Here is an 18,883-nt window from a genome sequence, read left to right as displayed (position 1 = left end):
AATTGTAAAGAAGCAAAGGATTTGTATGTTATTGAAGTAAGGTTTGCATAAATTCAACTTGCAATGCTATATCCTTAGAATATTAAAAATCATCTCTAAGCTAATCAAAAAGGAAATTGCTATAGAATATATACTACAATGAAAATTATAAAGGAATTTAACCATTTGTCTGCAAAGTATCATCTAAACACAAATGAAGAATGAATTCCATTAAATGAGGGACATAAAAGGATAAGACATACTGGGAACAAATAGAAAAGTGACAAACCCTCTTTTTTTTCAAACCTTACTTTACGTGTAGATGTACAATACTATGTAATCAAAAGACAGAGGTTAGTAGATGTCCAGAACAAAATGATCCAACAAAATGCTATTTTCAAGCTCCTCATTAAAGATCCAAACAAAACACAAATAGATTGAATGGGAAAGGTGGAAGAAAAACATTCTATGCCAATAACAACCAAAGAGAGTAAAAGTGGCTACACTAATATCAGACAAAATATACATTCCAGTCCCAGGTGCCCCTCATCTGATCCTGCTCTCTGCTGTGGCCTGGGAAAGCAGTGGAAGATGGTGCAAGTGCTTGGATCCTTGCACCCACATGGGAGACCTGGAAGAAGCTCCTGGCTCCTGGCTTCAGATGGGTGCAACTCCAGCCATTGCAGCCATCTGCGGAGTGAACCAAAGGAAGGAAGGCCTTTCTCTCTGCTCTTTCTCTCACTGTCTGTAACACTACCTCACAAATAAATAAATAAAATCTTTTAAAAAAGAAAATGTTTATACAGGCAATGATTAAAATATGTATTAATAAAGCTACTAGTCTGACAAATGATTAATATCTAGAAAATAACAGCAACCCAAAAAACTCTGCAACGAAACAAGAACCAATCTCATTAAAAAATGGATAAATGATGTCATCAGTTCTCAAAAGAAATTCAAATGGCTAATTCTTGTATGAAAAAAATGCTTAACATCCTCAGCTATTAGGGAAATGTTAATCAAAACAGTAATGACATATAAAATAAAACTGCCCTTTATTTCTGCAAAATTTCTGATTTATCACAATACAAACAAATTGAAAAAAAAGTTTTAAAAGATATATTTCTTGAGATTATTCTATATGAAAGAATTTAGAAGAGAAAACTTGAGTGCTTCATCAGATGTTTCCATAGAACGAAGAAAGGTTCTCATCTAATTCTTACTAGAAAAACTGGCTTATTTCGTGCATTCCTTTTTTCTCAAAAGATAGAATATTTCGTGCATTCCTTTTTTCTCAAAAGATAGAATATTTCCCTTGGATTGTGATGTGCTTTATCAGATGATGGAGCATATGCTCCCTGAGAATCCTCATACTAAAGTTTAAAAGAATTGCTTATCACCAAATCATTTATCCTGTGTTAGACATACCACTATTTGTTCATCAAATCTCATTAGAAGTTTCTCATTTCAGGACATGAAGATGACTCACTTTCATCCCATTTATACCTAAGTGGAGTTATTCTCAGCCACGGTCACCAGTGAGTAATATTGATGTTTTCCTTATTACCTCAATCAGGGAAGAGTTTCCTTCACAATTTTTAAGCTCCTTTTCCCTCTTCTGAATTAAAGAATATGAAAAGAACTCATGCTTCAGAGTCAATCTCAAAATGGTGACATAACTATCATACTGAAGCCTCATGTGATTATTTGTAACAAATGCTCACCCCAGTTTACACTGTATATACTAAGCATTTATCACATTAAGCTACAAAGACCCCCGGACTCCGGCCGGTGCCGTGGCTCACTAGGCTAATCCTCCGCCTTGCGGTGCCAGCACACCGGGTTCTAGTCCCGGTCGGGGTGCCAGATTCTGTCCCGGTTGCCCCTCTTCCAGGCCAGCTCTCTGCTGTGGCCAGGGAGTGCAGTGGAGGATGGCCCAAGTGCTTGGGCCCTGCACACCATAGGAGACCAGGAGAAGTACCTGGCTCCTGCCATTGGATCAGCGCAGTGCGCTGGGCGCAGCGCGCTGGCCGCGGTGGCCATTGGAGGGTGAACCAACGGCAAAGGAAGACCTTTCTCTCTGTCTCCCTCTCTCTCTCACTGTCCACTCTGCCTGTCAAAAATAAAAAAAATAAACAAAGACCCAAGGACTAAATATTGTTTTTCTCCATGCAAATCTGTCTTGATCAATGACATATAAGCCAAAAATGTACTGATGTTCAAAATTGATGCTTGAATAAGATTGAAATGGCAATAACAAGTATCATGAAGTACTACTACAGAAACCTTCACAGTCTTTTTCTCTCACCTTCATTCAACTAGATCTAATATTTGCTTTTACAGAAAGATTCAAGATATACATGGACAAGCACTGTCTTTTATATAGTCCATTATCTTCCAAAGGCAAATACCCTTGGCCTGAAATAGATGTATGGGAAAATGAGGTTTGGGAAATCTAGGGCTAACTCAAGGCCAGTTTCTGGAATATGAAAAGAAAAAAGAAAAGTGCAATATATCCAGCTACAAAAGTCCAAAATTTAAGATGTCAAGTTTTATGAGATATCCAAGCAAAGACATATTCCATTAATCTATTATTGTGTAACCTAAGTGGTACACTCTCATGCTAAACACACACACACACACACAAACAAAACCTCCACATTTTAAATATGTTATTTGTGGATTGTGGATTTTATTTTTTAAAGTTATTGTATACTCTGAATACCAATTCTTTGTCATTTTAATAATTTGCATTCTGTAGGCTGATCCTTCATCTGATGACTTTTATTCTGTGCACAATCTTCCTAGTCCCATTTGTTTACTTCTGAGTCTTCAACTACTTCACTGTAAAATTACAGTGAGAAAATGACCATAGATAATTCCAAAGTGAATGAATGAATGTAATTGTATTACAACAAACTTTTATTTACATAGAAGTGAATGAATTTGTTTCATGGCCCATAATTTCCCTACCTCCAGACTAGGTTTCTGTGTAATTCTACTAAGTAAAAGCAAGTTCAAATCATGGGTATACAAATTTTATACTTTGTGATGATTATTTTATTTTTTTAAAAATATATAATACTCTCATGTTTATTCAAAAAAAGTGGTTCAGTTTTATCCATTGATCCAAATGTTTCCAAATAATCGCCTAAATTAAAATGGGATTATTTAATAATCAGAAATCTGGAATGAATGACGACTGAACATGTTTGGAAAAAAACTGAAGATTGACAGACAAGTACAATAAATTGGCAGCCAGAGAAAAAGGTACAGGAAAAGAAAATCTGTCATACTGAGGACCCTTTAAATAGATGTCATTTCTTTCTCATTTAACCACGCCTGTGCACACTTTTCCATTAATTACATAGCAGAAATTCTTCTCTTAGAAATGCTCAGTCTAGCCCAAATTTCGATACATTTCACAATTAAGAGTGTACTGTGCATAATATATTCCTTTTATACAGTTAACAGCATTCCTAATGAGCTGTTAATGAGCTGTCAATTTCTAATATATGCTAAAGAGCTTGAGTAGTCACAAAGGAATTCTAAAAGCAGAAATATGTTACATTCCCAAAACATGATCAAATGAGTTATTCCATGATTTATAATTACTTTTAAGTTGTACTGATTTTTTTAGTCATCTCTCAATTAGCAGTAGTTTTTTAAGACAAAATTATGACAAGTATTTTACTTCACACAACATATTAAAAATTATTTCCAAAATCAATTATTATTTCAATTTTATTGAGTATTATTTATTTAGAAACTACTCTCTGCCAGATGATTCATTTTCAAAAGTTCTAACATTTTGGGGAATACCCTGAGATGTGCGATTATTTTAATAATGATAAGTGATACTATGTTAATACTTGAGATGGTAAACAATTCTCAGTTAATGGACTTTAAATAGGCATAGAAAATTACTTGAAACCTGTCAAATGGGATTTATTTTTCTAAATATGGAGTTGCAAACAAAATATGAATTTGACAATGAAAGAAAAAATACTATAAATTTTAAGCTGAACTTTGGAGCCAAGCAATTTAGGTACATGTAGTCTGAATGGAACAATTTCTTCAAAAAAGAAGCATCTTTATAATATTCACTTCCTAGTCTAATATAAAGAATTGAGGGAAGAGTGCAGTTAACAAGACAATATTTCTTCGACTGAGCACGTCATTAACTGCCCCAGATACCAAGTAGTGGCTCAATGAACTGCTCTTCTAATTTGTACATTCAAAACTGTAGAGAAAAAAACAACAGGGGAGAAATTATAGAGTTTTCAAGTGGGAGAATTTTCTAGAAGATAGTTAGCATTTCTACACTGCAAACCTGGATTTATAGGTGTATTTCCTTGACATATGTTTCACGAACTCACTTAAGATTAAACAATTTTTCCAGTAACCCACTGAAGAGGTTAATTTTCTGGGAAAGAGAATTTGTGAACAAAAGCCTGTAGGATAGCAAGACTAAGAGGGAGAAAAAAAGTTAAATCTGAACTGTAGAGCAACAGGAAGTACTAATTTATCTGCCTAGGGACTGGAAAGGGAAGAAAGCGACATAGAGCAACTCAAAGAGTATTTGCACATGATAAAAAGCATTTGCACTACTTCCATAAATAGAAAATCTGTGAGACATTACATAAGAAGCATACCAACCAAGACAGCTATGAAATGAGAACACCCCAAGGAAGAGAGCTGAAAGTGGAGGGGGGAAGAAAGGAAATATATGATAGCACCCCTGCTAATATGCACACTCCAAGGTGCTTGAGCTACAACATAGTGACCCCAAATGAAAAAAAATCAAAAACCTTGATTTTGATATGAATATAAAATTAAGGTAAATAGACTCAAGCTAGGACAATCATATCTTCTTATTGTATCTATAAATTTAATATTTTGTGTAAAAGAATGTATTCATGAAATGTATCTATTTATACAGTTTTGTAACATGGATGTTTTATTTGTAAAACTTCACATTGCAGCATTTAAAAATTGGGAAATTTCAAAGTAGTATTAATTAGGGCCAGCATTGTGGCACAGCAGGTTAACACCCTGGCCTGAATCGCTAGCATCCCATATGGGCACCAGTTCGGGACCCGGATGCTCTACTTTCGATCCAGCTCTCTACTATGGCCTGGGAAAGCAGTAGAAGATGTCTCAAGTGCTTGGGCAACTGCACCTGCGTGGGAGATCTGGAAGAAGCTCCTGGCTTCTGGCTTCAGATCGGCGCAGCTCTGGATGTTGAGGCCAACTGGGGAGTGAACCAGTGAATGGAAGACCTCTCTCTCTCTCGCTGTCTCTCTCTCTCTCTCTCTGCCTCTCCTTCTCTTTCTGTGTAACTTTTACTCCTAAATAAATAAATAAATCTTAAAAAAAGTAGTATTAACTTTATATAATATAATGGAATATATTATTAATTATATTAAGATACATAAAAAAGGAAACAAAAGGCTCTATTATGCTCCATTTTGTACATGAATGATTGAATTAATTCAGCCATACAATCTTTTTGTTTATAATTCAGACCAGCAGATTTAGATTAAGGTGGAATGTGTTATGGTACAAGCAAGCAAGGACTTTTCCATACAATTGTTCAGCACCATTGATTCAATCAACTAGAGTGCAGAATTTAAAAAAAAAAAAAACTCCTCATAATTATATTGTATAAATTAAGAAATGGGAATTGTAGAGATAAATAAAACTAGAGGAATACTATTTGTTAAAAACACTATAATCTTCAGCTTAAAATAATGGATGGATTGAATTGAAGTGAAGTAAATTAAATGAGTCATTATATGAGAATAATTTTGAAGACATTATAAATTTCCATTAGTTGAATTCTAAGATTCTGTATTTATATTCTGTTATGGATTATCTTGAAAAACTACTACTAGTATTGTGATATTATATTTTGAATAGTTTCTTGTTCAAATATTCTTTTACCTTAGAAAATTAAACAGATATGCAAGACAGTCCTATTTGTCAGGTTTCATACTACCTATAATGACTCATTTTACCATTTTACTTATAATGACCATATTTTACCATAATTTTAGCTTCTATATTGGTTAAGTATTCTTATAAAATATGGATAAGACTGTCTTATAATTCAGCATAGCATACAGCTCAATGTAAATTTTAATGTATTTGTTCATGCAATGAACTTCTTAATGTATTGTATCATTCAAGAAGTTCAGTCATAAACATATTAAAAAGAATTATTTAAAATATTATTCCAATTCAAAAATCTGGATGCAAAGAATGCTGTATGGAACTACAGAAATATATTGAACAGATTGGATTCAAGACATCTTTGACTTCACTCTAAACCCATTGAAAATCTAGATGAAATCCGATAGAAAGTTTTAAATGCATGTTTTGTCTGTGTCACAACAAATGAATTTCCAACTGCGAGAGGAAAGAACAGCCTCATACAGAACAGGAAGGTATGCTACAAAGCTTTGGGGAATCTAGAAAAGGGGTGGTTTCCTGGGATACGGTTTTGGCTAATGAACAAGTTAGGATGCTGAGTTGAAAATGTCTTTTTGTTTAGAGCCATAACTATAAGGAAGAGCAAACAGGTTCAAGTAAGAGAGTTTAAAAATAAATTTACCCTTAGCCTCAAGATATGTTGAGTAAGTGGACCATTCAATGCTGGGAAGTGTGTGAGGTGAGAAGAGAGGCTGACAAAATGAGCAATTTGAGCTACAATATGTGCTGGCACGGGGTATACACACATTCGTTGTGTTATTTAGGTAACTGACATGAGAAGACTACACATACATTTAACTCATAGGAAAAAGGAGAATCTCATGGAAAAGAAATCTGCTGAAGCCTGCTTCACAATCAATTATAAAGCACACACACACAAAAGACAAAAGCTGTGAGAATCACCAGGTGCAACAAACATGAAAACTGACACTGAGAAGACAGATATATTAATATTAAATGTAACTAAAAATCTGTGTAGTATTCTATAGAGTACATGTCCCATAATTTCTTTATCCAGTCTACTGTTGATGGGCATTTAGGTTGTCCTTACTGTTGATGAACAACTTAATACTTTATCCCTTTTAGTATTTTTTTTGTTCTACTTAATACTATTGGCTGAACTCTGTAATTAATACAAAATTATTCCTAGGTGTTGAAATTTAACTGAAAAGTGATCCCTGTTAAATATAAGAGTGGTAATAAGAGAGGGAAGAGATGTACAATTTGGGACATGCTCAATCGGATTTGCCCCAAATGGTAGATTTAGAAACATACCAGGGGATTCCAATTCAATCCCATCAAGTGGCATGTACCAATGCAATGTCACTAGTCCCAGTGATCAATTTCAGTTCACAACTGATCATACTGATAGTTCTAAGAGTCAAAGGGATCACATAAACAAGACTAGTGTCTGCAAATACTAGCTGATAGAATCAAAAAGGGAGAGAACAATCCAACATGGGAAGCAGGATACACAGCAGACTTATAGAATGGCAGATGTCCTAAATAACACTCTGGCCTCAGAATCAGCTCTTAAGGTAGTCGGATCCAGCTGAAAAGCCCATGAGAGTATTTTAGGCATGGAAAGCCAAGACACTCTGGCAAAAAAAAAAAAAAAAAAAAAAAAAAAAAAAAAAAAAACACCTATATGAAAGATCTCTGCGAGTGAGATCCCAGTGGAAAGAATGGCTCATCAAAGAAGGAGGTGCCTTTCTCTGAAGAGAGGAGGGAACTTCCACCTTGACTATGACCTTATCTAACTAAGATCAGAGTCAGCAAACTCTAAAGGCCTCCATAGCATTAGCAACTCATGACAAGAGCCTAGGGTGATTACTGACATAATAAACAAGAGTGTCAATTTGTTAAGTCGACAACAAGAGTCACTGTGCACTTATTCCCCACGTAGGATCTCTGTCCTTAATGGGTTGTACAATGTGAATTAATGGTATAACTAGTACGCAAACAGTATTTTACACTTTGTGTTTCTGTGTGGATGCAAACTGTTGAAATCTTTACTTAATATATGCTAAACTAATCATCTGTATATAAAGAGAATTGAAAATGCATCTTGATGTGAATGGAATGGGAGAGGGAACAGGAGAAGGGAGGGTTGCAGGTGGGAGGGAAGTTATGGGGGAGAAAAGCCATTGTATTACATAAGCTGTACTTTGGAAATTTGTGTTCATTAAATAAAAGTTAAAAAAAATCTGTGTATAAATGTGTTCAAATGATAAATTTAAAAAACAAATATTGCATTGTGGAAAAAAGCATGTGTTTGAAAAGAAAAACAAAACAAAAAGTCTCTAAATAATACTTTGACAATTTAAATAAATATTAAATTTTGATTCTGTAAGTTGTACAGAGAGCTTTAAAGAAAATCACCCAAGGAGGCGTAAAGTCAGCTTGTTACCATTAGCAAGATACTTAATTTCCATGTTTTTAGATCCAATATAATTATATCAATAAGGTATTAAGTACTGATATAGTTATGACATATAATAATTGTATAATGATATTAAAATTATTCTTATAAAATTATGCTGTAAAGATAAAAGGATGATAATGAAGGATAGAGCTAAGAAGTCCTGTATTAATGTAAAAAGGATCTCATTAACACACAACAAAAATCATTTGAATATCAAAGGATAGTGGAATATTTAATTGGTAAAAAAATATTAAATTACATCAAATTTCTCCATTGTATCTAAATTTATTTTTTTAGATATACTAGTATCTATAGTTTTAAACAGGTAGGTCAACTTTTGTGTTTCCCACTCTTGGGAAAAATTTTAGACCAATTCATTAATTTGTCATCTGTATTTCATAATTCCATTACCTGAGGTGACTAGGGACCATTTCTTTGTTTATTGTTGCTAGTTCCTAATCATTTTTCTTATGTCTCCCTATGATTGCTTATCTTTTACTTCAAGCTGGACTCTATATTTGAAAAATTATACACAGAAAACAATTGAGCCCCTGGATATTACCTTCATTCACAGATGTTTTCTGTTTGTTCTTGCTCAGGTGCTTAGTGATACAGTAATTCTGGACCACTTTGGTGGGGAGAATTTATGTCTAGTTTGCCAGGGGTCAGCTTGATTTATGCAGCTTTTGCTGAAATCCTAAGGAATGGTTCATATTTTTCAAGATTTTTATTTTTAGAGGATAATTATGAAAAATTATAGCACTAAAATAAAGTCAGGATCACTTGGGTAAAGGAAGGAAATGCAAGCTTCAAAAATAGAATTTATGTAAATTATTTTAAGAGCTCTGGAGAGTTAAAATGAGAAGGACATGTTCACTTTCCTTAATTCTATGTTTCAGATGTAAAAGGAGGCTATGGACTATCTATTAGAATTAAATGTATATGTACTTTGCAACAGCAAATCTAAGACAGTTGTGAATCAAATAAATGCTTTGTTATAAATCATTCATTTAATGAGTATAAATTTCATGAGTGCATCTTTAGGAATACAGCGATTCTTCCCACCAAACCCACCCTCACTTCCTCCCTGCTTCCTTCTCTCTCTCCCATTTCAAGTCTCATTCTCCATTAAGATTCATTTTTAATTAACTTTATACACAGAAGATCAACTCTACACTAAGTAAAGATTTCAACTATTTGCACACATGCACACACTAAATATTAAAAAAGAAAAACTGCTTGAGAACAAGTTTTACAGTTAAATCTCATAATATGTCTCATTTAGGCAGAGGTCCTGCATGGAGAGGGAGGACACAGTGACTCCTGCTTTTAATTTAACAATTAACGCTGTTATGTATGAAGTCAGTGATCACCCCAGGCTCTTGCCATGAGTTGCCTGGCCTATGCAATCAAATAAATGTTTGACACTACAATTTGCTTAATGTTGAATTATGTGAATAGCATGCATAACATTGCAAGTGTATTTATGGAATTAGAGAGCACTGGAAATGAAAGAGTTGACTGGATCTCTAACAGTAGAAAGGGTCTCTGATGTTTGAACTGGAAATAAGTAAGATAAATGAGAGCAACTGAAGATGAATTTAGACTCCTTGACAGTTGGACCTGTCGCTCCTCCCCTTAGCACTGAGGCTGCTAATGCTTTTCTTGAATACCTCAGATGACAAACTTAGCCCCAGGAGCTGAAGTTGATTCAACTCATACCTCTCCTGGGACTGGCTTCCTTTTATCAATTTCGTAGAGTCAGACCCTGGTACACTTAGGAAGTGTGTGCTTTCATGCAGATTTACATTAACTCTCCATCTCTGTGTTTTGATTTCGGCTTCAGGTTCTAACAGGACATGTTGTCAGGCCATTCGAGTGACAAACTTATGCTGACAGGTTCCAAAGTCCAGGGAGTTCCTGACAATCTATATGGCACATGTATCAAAATGTGTAACAAAAATCTCATAGAACTACAATGTCTTGCCCCTGGATGAATTGCTCAGGCTCTAATGATCTTCAAAGACATCATATGTACAACATGAGAAAAAGGTACCAGATTTCTGTATAGTTTCAGTTTATACCTGCTGTCTGGAGAGGTTGCTGGTGAGATCTAAAAGATTCTCTAGGCCTAGGAAATGGAATTTTGCAAATTGACAATTTCCGTGAAGACCCATACAATCAATGTAAAGATCAGTGTATCCTATGGAGGCTGTACAATGAGACAGTATCAAATAAGTGATAGTGATGACATCTCCAGCAGGTTTTTTTTTTGGGGGGGGGAATGTACATACTCTTCAGCAAGTAACTATTCTTACTTAGTATGTACTAAAGACCACATGTAATTAGCAATAACGTTTGAAACTGTAATGATTTAAAATATTTATGTAACTTTATTTATAAAATAAGAGAATTACATTAATAGATAAATATACCCCACACAAATCTTTTCTAATCAGATAAGATGGTAATCTTGGATTTAAGGCAAAAATTTCATACTCTATCATATATAGCATAATGACAGTTTTATACAGTACTTAAAACAGATATTCAAAAATATTTATTTATGAATTAAAGAAGAAAAAACTTCCCTGCAGTAAAAATTAAAAGATAACATCTTTCTCAAACATAAATTTCCCTATCTCACCCTACTTATCTTTTCCACTGATGCTTTGCTCTGTGTGTGTGTGTGTGTGTGTGATTTTTAAACATGAGAACATATTTCCTGTCTTGCATTCCTCACGTCATATTTGCTCTTTCCACCCACCGCAATCTGTTTTTCACTTTTATATTCCACTCAAACATCCTGGTAAATATGTAAAACGGTCTTCCCGTGGCTATATGCAAAGGTCTCTGAGCTGTCTCATGTAAGTTCTGGATGTCCCTTTCACCCTGTGGATCACCCTCTGCTGGGGACAGTCTCTACATGTAGTTGTTCAGACAACACCAAATGTCTGCTTTCTCATCTCCTGGACATTTCTGCTCCATCATTTGTGTTTACTCCTCCTATGCCTGTTCTCTTAAGGTCGATGGCTTTCATCATTTTGTAATTCTCTTCTCTTCTTGCTCCACGATTATTTTTTCACTCCAATAGCTACCATTTAATTCCCCAAACTACAATTCCACTAAGCATTTCCCTGAAATAATTCTGATTAAAATTATTCACTTCATTATCTCTCCTTCCTCTCAAAGTTGCTCCTTCTTCTGTATTTCCAATCTTAGTCAATGATGCCTTCCTCTCCTGACAAGCAAATCTGAAAAAAAGAGTAATCTTATTCTCACCTTTCTTTTATAACATACAATATTTGCTGATTTTACTTCCTTAACTTTTCTCACAGTCATCCTATACCCCTCAGAGAGAGAGAGAGAGAGAGAGAGAGAGAGAATGAGAGAGGGGTCTTCCACCCACTAGTTCACTCCCCAGATGGCTGCAGCAGCTGGAGCTGCGCCGATCCAAAGCCAGGAGTCAGAAGCTTCCTCCAGGTCTCCCACGTGAGTGCAGGGGCCCACGGACTTGGGCCGCCTTCTACTGCTTTCCCAGGCCACAGCACCATAGTAGAGAGCTGGATTGGAAATGGAGCAGCAGGGACTTGAACAGTGCGGATATATGATGCTGGCATAGCAGGCTGCAGCTTTACCTACTATGCCACAGCACCGGCCCCACGGTGGGCTCTTGGTTGAAAGAGTAACCTTCTATTTTACTTTTCTGGAGCTCACATTACAAATGCTAGTGGTAACACTGCAAGAGATAATGTGACTTTGAGAGTCTCTGACTGCAATATGAGAAGGCTCCCTGTAACTCATGTTTTCAAAGGGCTCAACTTTTCCTCCAGGACTCACAAGAATTTGTGACTGCCTACCTTATCTCATAGTTTTATTAAAAGTACTTATAGTTTCTTATCATATAGATTATTTTTCACAGGGCTGTCCCTTGATTTGTTCAGCTTTTGTGCAAAGAATGAGCACATCTTGCTCTCTTTTTTTAATTTTGTCATTTTAATGACACTTTTCCTATGAGATAGGAAACTACTTTTCTCATATTATTTTACATATGCATACATATGCTGCACTTTGGGGCTGAGTAATTTTTCATATTTAAAAGATCTTAGTTTTAAATGAAAAGTATACCTAAATTCTATGCAAATTAAATATGTAGGCATTAATCTCACCAATTATATCCAGACTGGTTGATTTCCAGATGTAGACCTACCATTCTTGTCTCTACCTGTTTCTTCTCATACAGTCAGTGCTGGATTCAATTCAAAAGTAGCTATACTTCTCAGTGTTACATTATGAAACATATACTTGGTATATGGGGCTGGCATTGTGGCACAGCAGTTTAAACTGCTGTTTGCAATGCCAGCATCCCATATCTGGAGTGCTGGTTCCAGTCTCATCTATGTTGTCTCCAATCCAGCTTCGTGTTAACACACTTGAGAAGACAGCAAATAATGGTTCAGGTACTTGTACCCCACCCATCCTGTAAGAGAAACAGAAGGAGTTCCTGGCTCCAGGCTATGGCCTGACCCAGATTTGACCATTGAAGCCATTTGGGGAAGATGAAAGAGGTCTCTCTCTGTCTCTCCCTTTCTCTCATGCTCTTTCAAACAAGCAAGCAAGCAAACAAATAAGCACTTTAAAACTCATCTGGATTTTGATACTTATTAAAAAAGGAATTTATTTTGTCTCATGACTTTAGAGGTTCACACTGAGGTTTAACATCAATTAATTTTGAGACTGGAAAAGGACTGTGGCCGGTGCTGTGGCACAGCAGGTTAACGCCCTGGCCTGAAGCTCCAGCATCCCATATGGGCGACGGTCTAGTCCCGGCCGCTCCTCTTCCCATCCAGTTCTCTGCTATGGCCTGGGATAGCAGTGGAGGATGGCCCAAGTCCATGGGCCCCTGCACCCGCATAGGAGACCTGGAAGAAGCTCCTGACTCCTGGCTTCGGATCAGTGCAGCTCCGGTCTTTGCGGCCATCTGGGGAGTGAACCAGCAGATGGAAGATCTCTCTGTCTCTACCTCTCTCTGTAACTGTCTTTAAAATAAATAAAATAAATCTTTTAAAAAAAAGAGGTAGTTGGCAAAATGAAGAGAGAGGAAAGATCACTTGGTGAGTCAGGAAGCAAAGAGAGAAGTTAGGTTCAATTAAGTGTTACAACCAACCTTCTTGGAAGAACTACTTCCTGAGGGCATGCCTCTTTTGACCTTTAAATTTCCACTGGAACTAAGGTCTACACAGCATGATTGGCTCAAGGCATTACTCTCCCAAGGCACCAAGAGAAGACTTTGAGGTTTAAACAACTTCATGAGTTGGGGAGTCAAATCTTAGTCAAACCATAGCATTAACACTTCTGTTTTCCTCCTGATGATTAGCTTAAAAAGTGTACTCTTGTAATCAGATATTTAGCCCAGCATATAAATAAAATAAAATATTTCCCATTTTGTTTTGCAAAATACACATGCTTGTACACAGACAGAGCCAATAGCAAATAATATGGCATAAGACTTGTTATAAATCTGGAAGAAAAAAGTAGTGTCATAGGTTTTACTCAATTAAATAAAACAAAGCCAACTCAACAATGCCTGGAAGATTTGGGTCATGACAAAGCATTCTATAGAGGGTTCTTTTTTTTCACTCTTAATGTTCCACATCAGATATCAAACAGTATCTATCTTATTTCACAAAGATACAAAGTAAAAGCCATTGAAATTTGACAACTCTAGAGTTTTACTGCTGAAACTAACACAAAAATTCACAGAACATCAAATTTTTTGAATACATTCAAAAATAAGATCAATCTGGCCTCATTTCTAAACATATGCCAAACAAAAAGACACTGTGTCATCACAAAAATAACCCAATGTTCTCATCTCTTAGTTCGCTGTCTTCTACTTCTTTACAAGTGACACATTCTGCACTGTTTATGTCTTCCACCATACCAATAAAATGGTTAAGGCTGATCTTCAAATTACTGAGAGCACCCAGTCTGGGATTCATTCTCACACCTTTAACTGCACCACAAATCACGTAGGACAGCAAATACTACATCAAGTTCTTCCGAACTCTGTTATACTGAGATAATCCACAGTTCCTCGGGGATTGTCATATCCTTTATGAACAATTAATGAAACCCATTGTTCAGATTCTAGATATGTTCTCAGTGCTTTTGTTCATTGGGATTTATCATTTATATATGTTAAAAAGTAATGCTTATAATGTATGCTCTGATACAACTATACAGACTTAACTTTAAAATAGTCTTATGAAAAATTTTTGACTTCAATAGTATCAAATCTCATGACCTATTAGAATTACCTAGTAGTTACACTCTTAATTTATGCTTAGTGGGGCTGGATTATTGTCACCTTATGAACTATTCTTTGGTGATGCTTCGTATATGGAAAGAATTCAGAAACTGATCTAAAGAAAATGGCTGTAGGTTTGTTGCATGGTTACCTTCCAGAATGTGTATTTAGTTAATTACATATGGATTTAGTCCTGTACATTTCATGTTAACTTGCACTGAGATTCAAAGTTGTTACTGTTGGGCTCCCTCAATAAAGTCAGAAATTCTCAAGCCTGTACAATTGCACAGTATCTTTTAAAGCAGTGTTTACATCCCGACTCTCTACCAGATTCCTTTGAAAGAATTGGCTTTTCTTCAATGTTTACTTTGAAATTCTGAAGGCAACTTTAATAGAATTACAAAACTGTCTCTCCATCTTAATCAATCTGTCTTTTCATTGTTGGCTGCATTATATCTGATCCCCACACTGGTGCATGGTGCCCTTTAGGCGCAGGAAGGGCAATTTTATCCCAATTTATATGGAGTCATTTCCTGAAAATATTTCTCTTCCTGAATGGATTACTAATTTAACTCTCCTCTTCTCAGTCATTAAATATCTCCCAGTCCCAGCAACTCAAAGGCATTTCTGTTTAATGAGCTGATTCTTGATGAATTTTACTCTGTGGATGTTCTTCAGTTTACTGTTATTCAACGTATTTCAATAGCTTGCAGACTTTGGACGCTGACAAAGCAGTATAATCTCAGAGAAGAAGATCAGCGACTGAATATTTATTTATTTTTAGAATAAACATATATTTCATTAAAATATACTCTACTTGCTTTTGTTTTTATTAACACATTAAAATTCATAAATATTTTACCATAACTGAATTTACAAATAGTTAGAACCTTTATTTATATTTGACCATAAAACAGTCAACTTGAAATTAAAAATTGGACATATGGAAACCTGGCTCATTAGTTGAACTTCTGATTCAGTTGACTAGAAAGGGATACTATTTAATATATTCACAAATAAGATGCCTAGGTAAAAATTTTATATCCAAAAAACTTGTAACTAAATACATTTATAAGGTGACATTAAACCAACCATGTGTTTTCAATTTAAAAAAATCTGCATTTTACTTGAAAATAATCAACAAATTCATTTTCCCTTGCTATGCTTTGATATTAGCATTTTTGAGTATTTCAAATAGAACCTATAAATTCTAATAATTCTTTGATCTTCTCTATGAACTGATAGAATCGAAGTAAATCTTTTGGAAGTTTATGTGTTGAAAATGAAGTATCCAACTTATCTGCAATGCAACAGCTCATTTCTCTCATCAAACAAGGACAATTTTGTAAGACCACAAATGGGAAATAATTAGATATGCATCTTAAGTCCTGATTTGGTTCCCTCAGATTTTGTTTTGTTTCATAATTTAAATAAAAAGCGTAAAGGTTATCCATTTGTCTTCAGTTACCAATATAACAAAGACTTCATTGAGGTGACTAAGTTTTCGTGACCCTCTGTTTTGGGGGATGTACTGAATGTCCGGTATTGTCACTGGCAAAAGCATCTTGGGTTTGATAGACTTTTGTTGAGCAATAAAGTTTGTGATTCATATTATTTTATCTTTTAATCCAATTTTCATGAAATTTTTAAAGTTCCCTTGCATACTATATTCTGTATTCTGAAATAATTGCTTCTATTTTCCTTCCATTGCTAAGTAAGTTGATTTTAATCTTACTACCATTACAGTTACTAATTTCTATTTCATTTCCAAATCATCCTTCTGAAATCTTCCGTATTGGGTATTTAGCAGCACTCACAATGCTTCTTCTGATATCAAAATGTTGAGAATCAAGTCCTGACTCTACTTCTGATTCCAGGTTTTGGTTAATGCACACCCTAGGCGACATCAGGGATTAGCCCAAGAACATGCATCATTGCTACCCACATAGAAGTCCACAACTGAGTTCCTACTCTCTGGCTTGGTGTAGCTCAGCCCACTGTGTTGTGGGTATTTGGAGAATGAACCAGAGGCCAATAGATCTCTCTCTCTCTTCTTCCTTTCCTTCACCAAATCCCTTTCCTTTTCCTCTTTCCTCTCACTTTCCCACTCTCTTCCTTTTGATATTTCATAGAAATTTAAAAAATACAATCAACAAGGTACACGTCTATTTTTCCAGATCACTCTGCAACAGTCTCTGCCAATAGGAGGGCAATGAAGGAAAAATGAAAAGTCTGCACAAATAAAGGGAGACTTTCTGTTTTCTTGAGGTTGCTCCTACAAATATGAAAAATGTCCTTTCTTTCTTTATCTCTCTATAAATGTCTTACATGAGATTATTATTTTATGTTTCATAAGATTATCCTAACCATATTCAGATATAGCATTTATATTTTCCTTTAACCATATAATAAGTTTGGCTATAACTTTATTCATTCTCTAATTTAATTACTACTTTCTTTTTATGTTTCATAAATAAGACACAATATATTTAATGGATTCCTTATTACTAAAATTTCAAGTTTATTTGAGTACTTATTTTATAAGTTTTTTATGTACATAAGATATTTATATACTGTATAAAAATTACTCTGTATCAGATAGCAAGCTGGGCTTTTTATAGGTATCATATCTGATATCATGACACAAAACTCTTGAGAAGAAATTACTATTTTTCCTGTTTGCTAATGGGAATCTTGAGATTGAGCTTAGATGGTTTACTTAAGTTCACAAATTGTTTGGCTTTCTTTAACATCAAAATTAAAATATTTTGATAAAATTTACATTAAGCAATTCTTTTTTTTCGCCCCCAACAGGCAGAGTGGATAGTGAGAGAGAGAGACCAAGAGAAAGGTCTTCCTTTTTCCGTTGGTTCACCCCTCAATGGCCGCTATGGCCAGTGCACCACGCTGATCTGAAGCCAGGAGCCAGGTGCTTCTCCTGGTCTTCCTTGTGGGTGCAGGGCCGAAGCACTTGGGCCGCAGCAGAGAGCTGGCCTGGAAGAGGAGCAACTGAGACAGAATCCGGTGCCCTGACAGGGACTAGAACCGGGTGTGCCGGCGCCACAGGCGGAGGATTAGCATATTGAGCCGCAGTGCCGGCCCAAGCAATTCTTACCCTCTGCTTTTTTGATGCCTGCTTTTTTTTTTTATAGTTTCATTCTCTAACTTCTATTTGTCGTATTTCAGGGAAAGACCCACAGTTGTATTTCAGTGTTGACACCTGTCTCTCTTTAGGAATAGATGGTTCACACAGGAGGATTTCATGTCTACAAATAGACCAGGAGTCTATAATGTAATTTTAAACAAATCGGTGAATTTTCTTTGGTAATGGTTAACTCGAGGTTGAACATGTAAGTCATTCCCTACCAACAAGGCTTACCTAGAACTATTCTTGGATTTTCAAAGGAAACTTAAAAGTCAATTTGGATTTGAACCTGAGAGGGTATAAAGCTGGAGATGCTGCAGTCATCTTGGGACCATATGTAAACCAAGAATAAAATCAACACATGGAGCACTGCAGAGCTCAGCCAAGAGACAGAAGCAAAATGAACTCATTCAGATGATGCAGCTAACATCCAGAAATTAATCATTTCCAAGGTCAGTTATGCCTATCGAAAACTCCTGTTTTGCAAAAAGTTACTAACCATCAATTTTGATTGAGTTGATTCTCTGAGCCAATTGATAAATTAAATATTTTACTTGATGCTGCAATTTTTTTTTTCCACAGGCAGAGTGGAAAGTGAGAGAGACAGAGAGAAAGGTCTTCCCTTTTCCGTTGGTTCACCCCACAATGGCTGCGGTGGCCGGCACACCGCGCTGATCCTAAGCCAGAAGCCAGGTGCTTCTCCTGGTCTCCCATGCAGGTGCAGGGCCCAAGGACGTGGGCCATCCTCTACTGCCCTCCTGGGCCACAGCAGAGAGCTGGACTGGAAGAGGGGCAACCAGGACAGAATCCGGCGCCCCGACTGGGACTAGAACCCAGGGTGCTGGGGCCGCAGGCAGAGGATTAGCCTATTGAGTTGCAGCGCTGGCCCTGTTGTAGCAATTTTTTTTATATTTTTTTTATCTTTTATTTAATGAATATAAATTTCCAAAGTACGACTTATGGATTACAATGACTTCCCCCCCATACCGTCCCTCCCACCCACAACCCTCCCCTTTCCCACTCCCTCTCC

This window comes from Oryctolagus cuniculus, chromosome 5 (genome assembly GCF_964237555.1).
Source record: "Oryctolagus cuniculus chromosome 5, mOryCun1.1, whole genome shotgun sequence".
In the NCBI taxonomy this organism is placed as follows: Eukaryota; Metazoa; Chordata; class Mammalia; order Lagomorpha; family Leporidae; genus Oryctolagus; species Oryctolagus cuniculus.
This window is presented reverse-complemented; position numbering follows the sequence as displayed.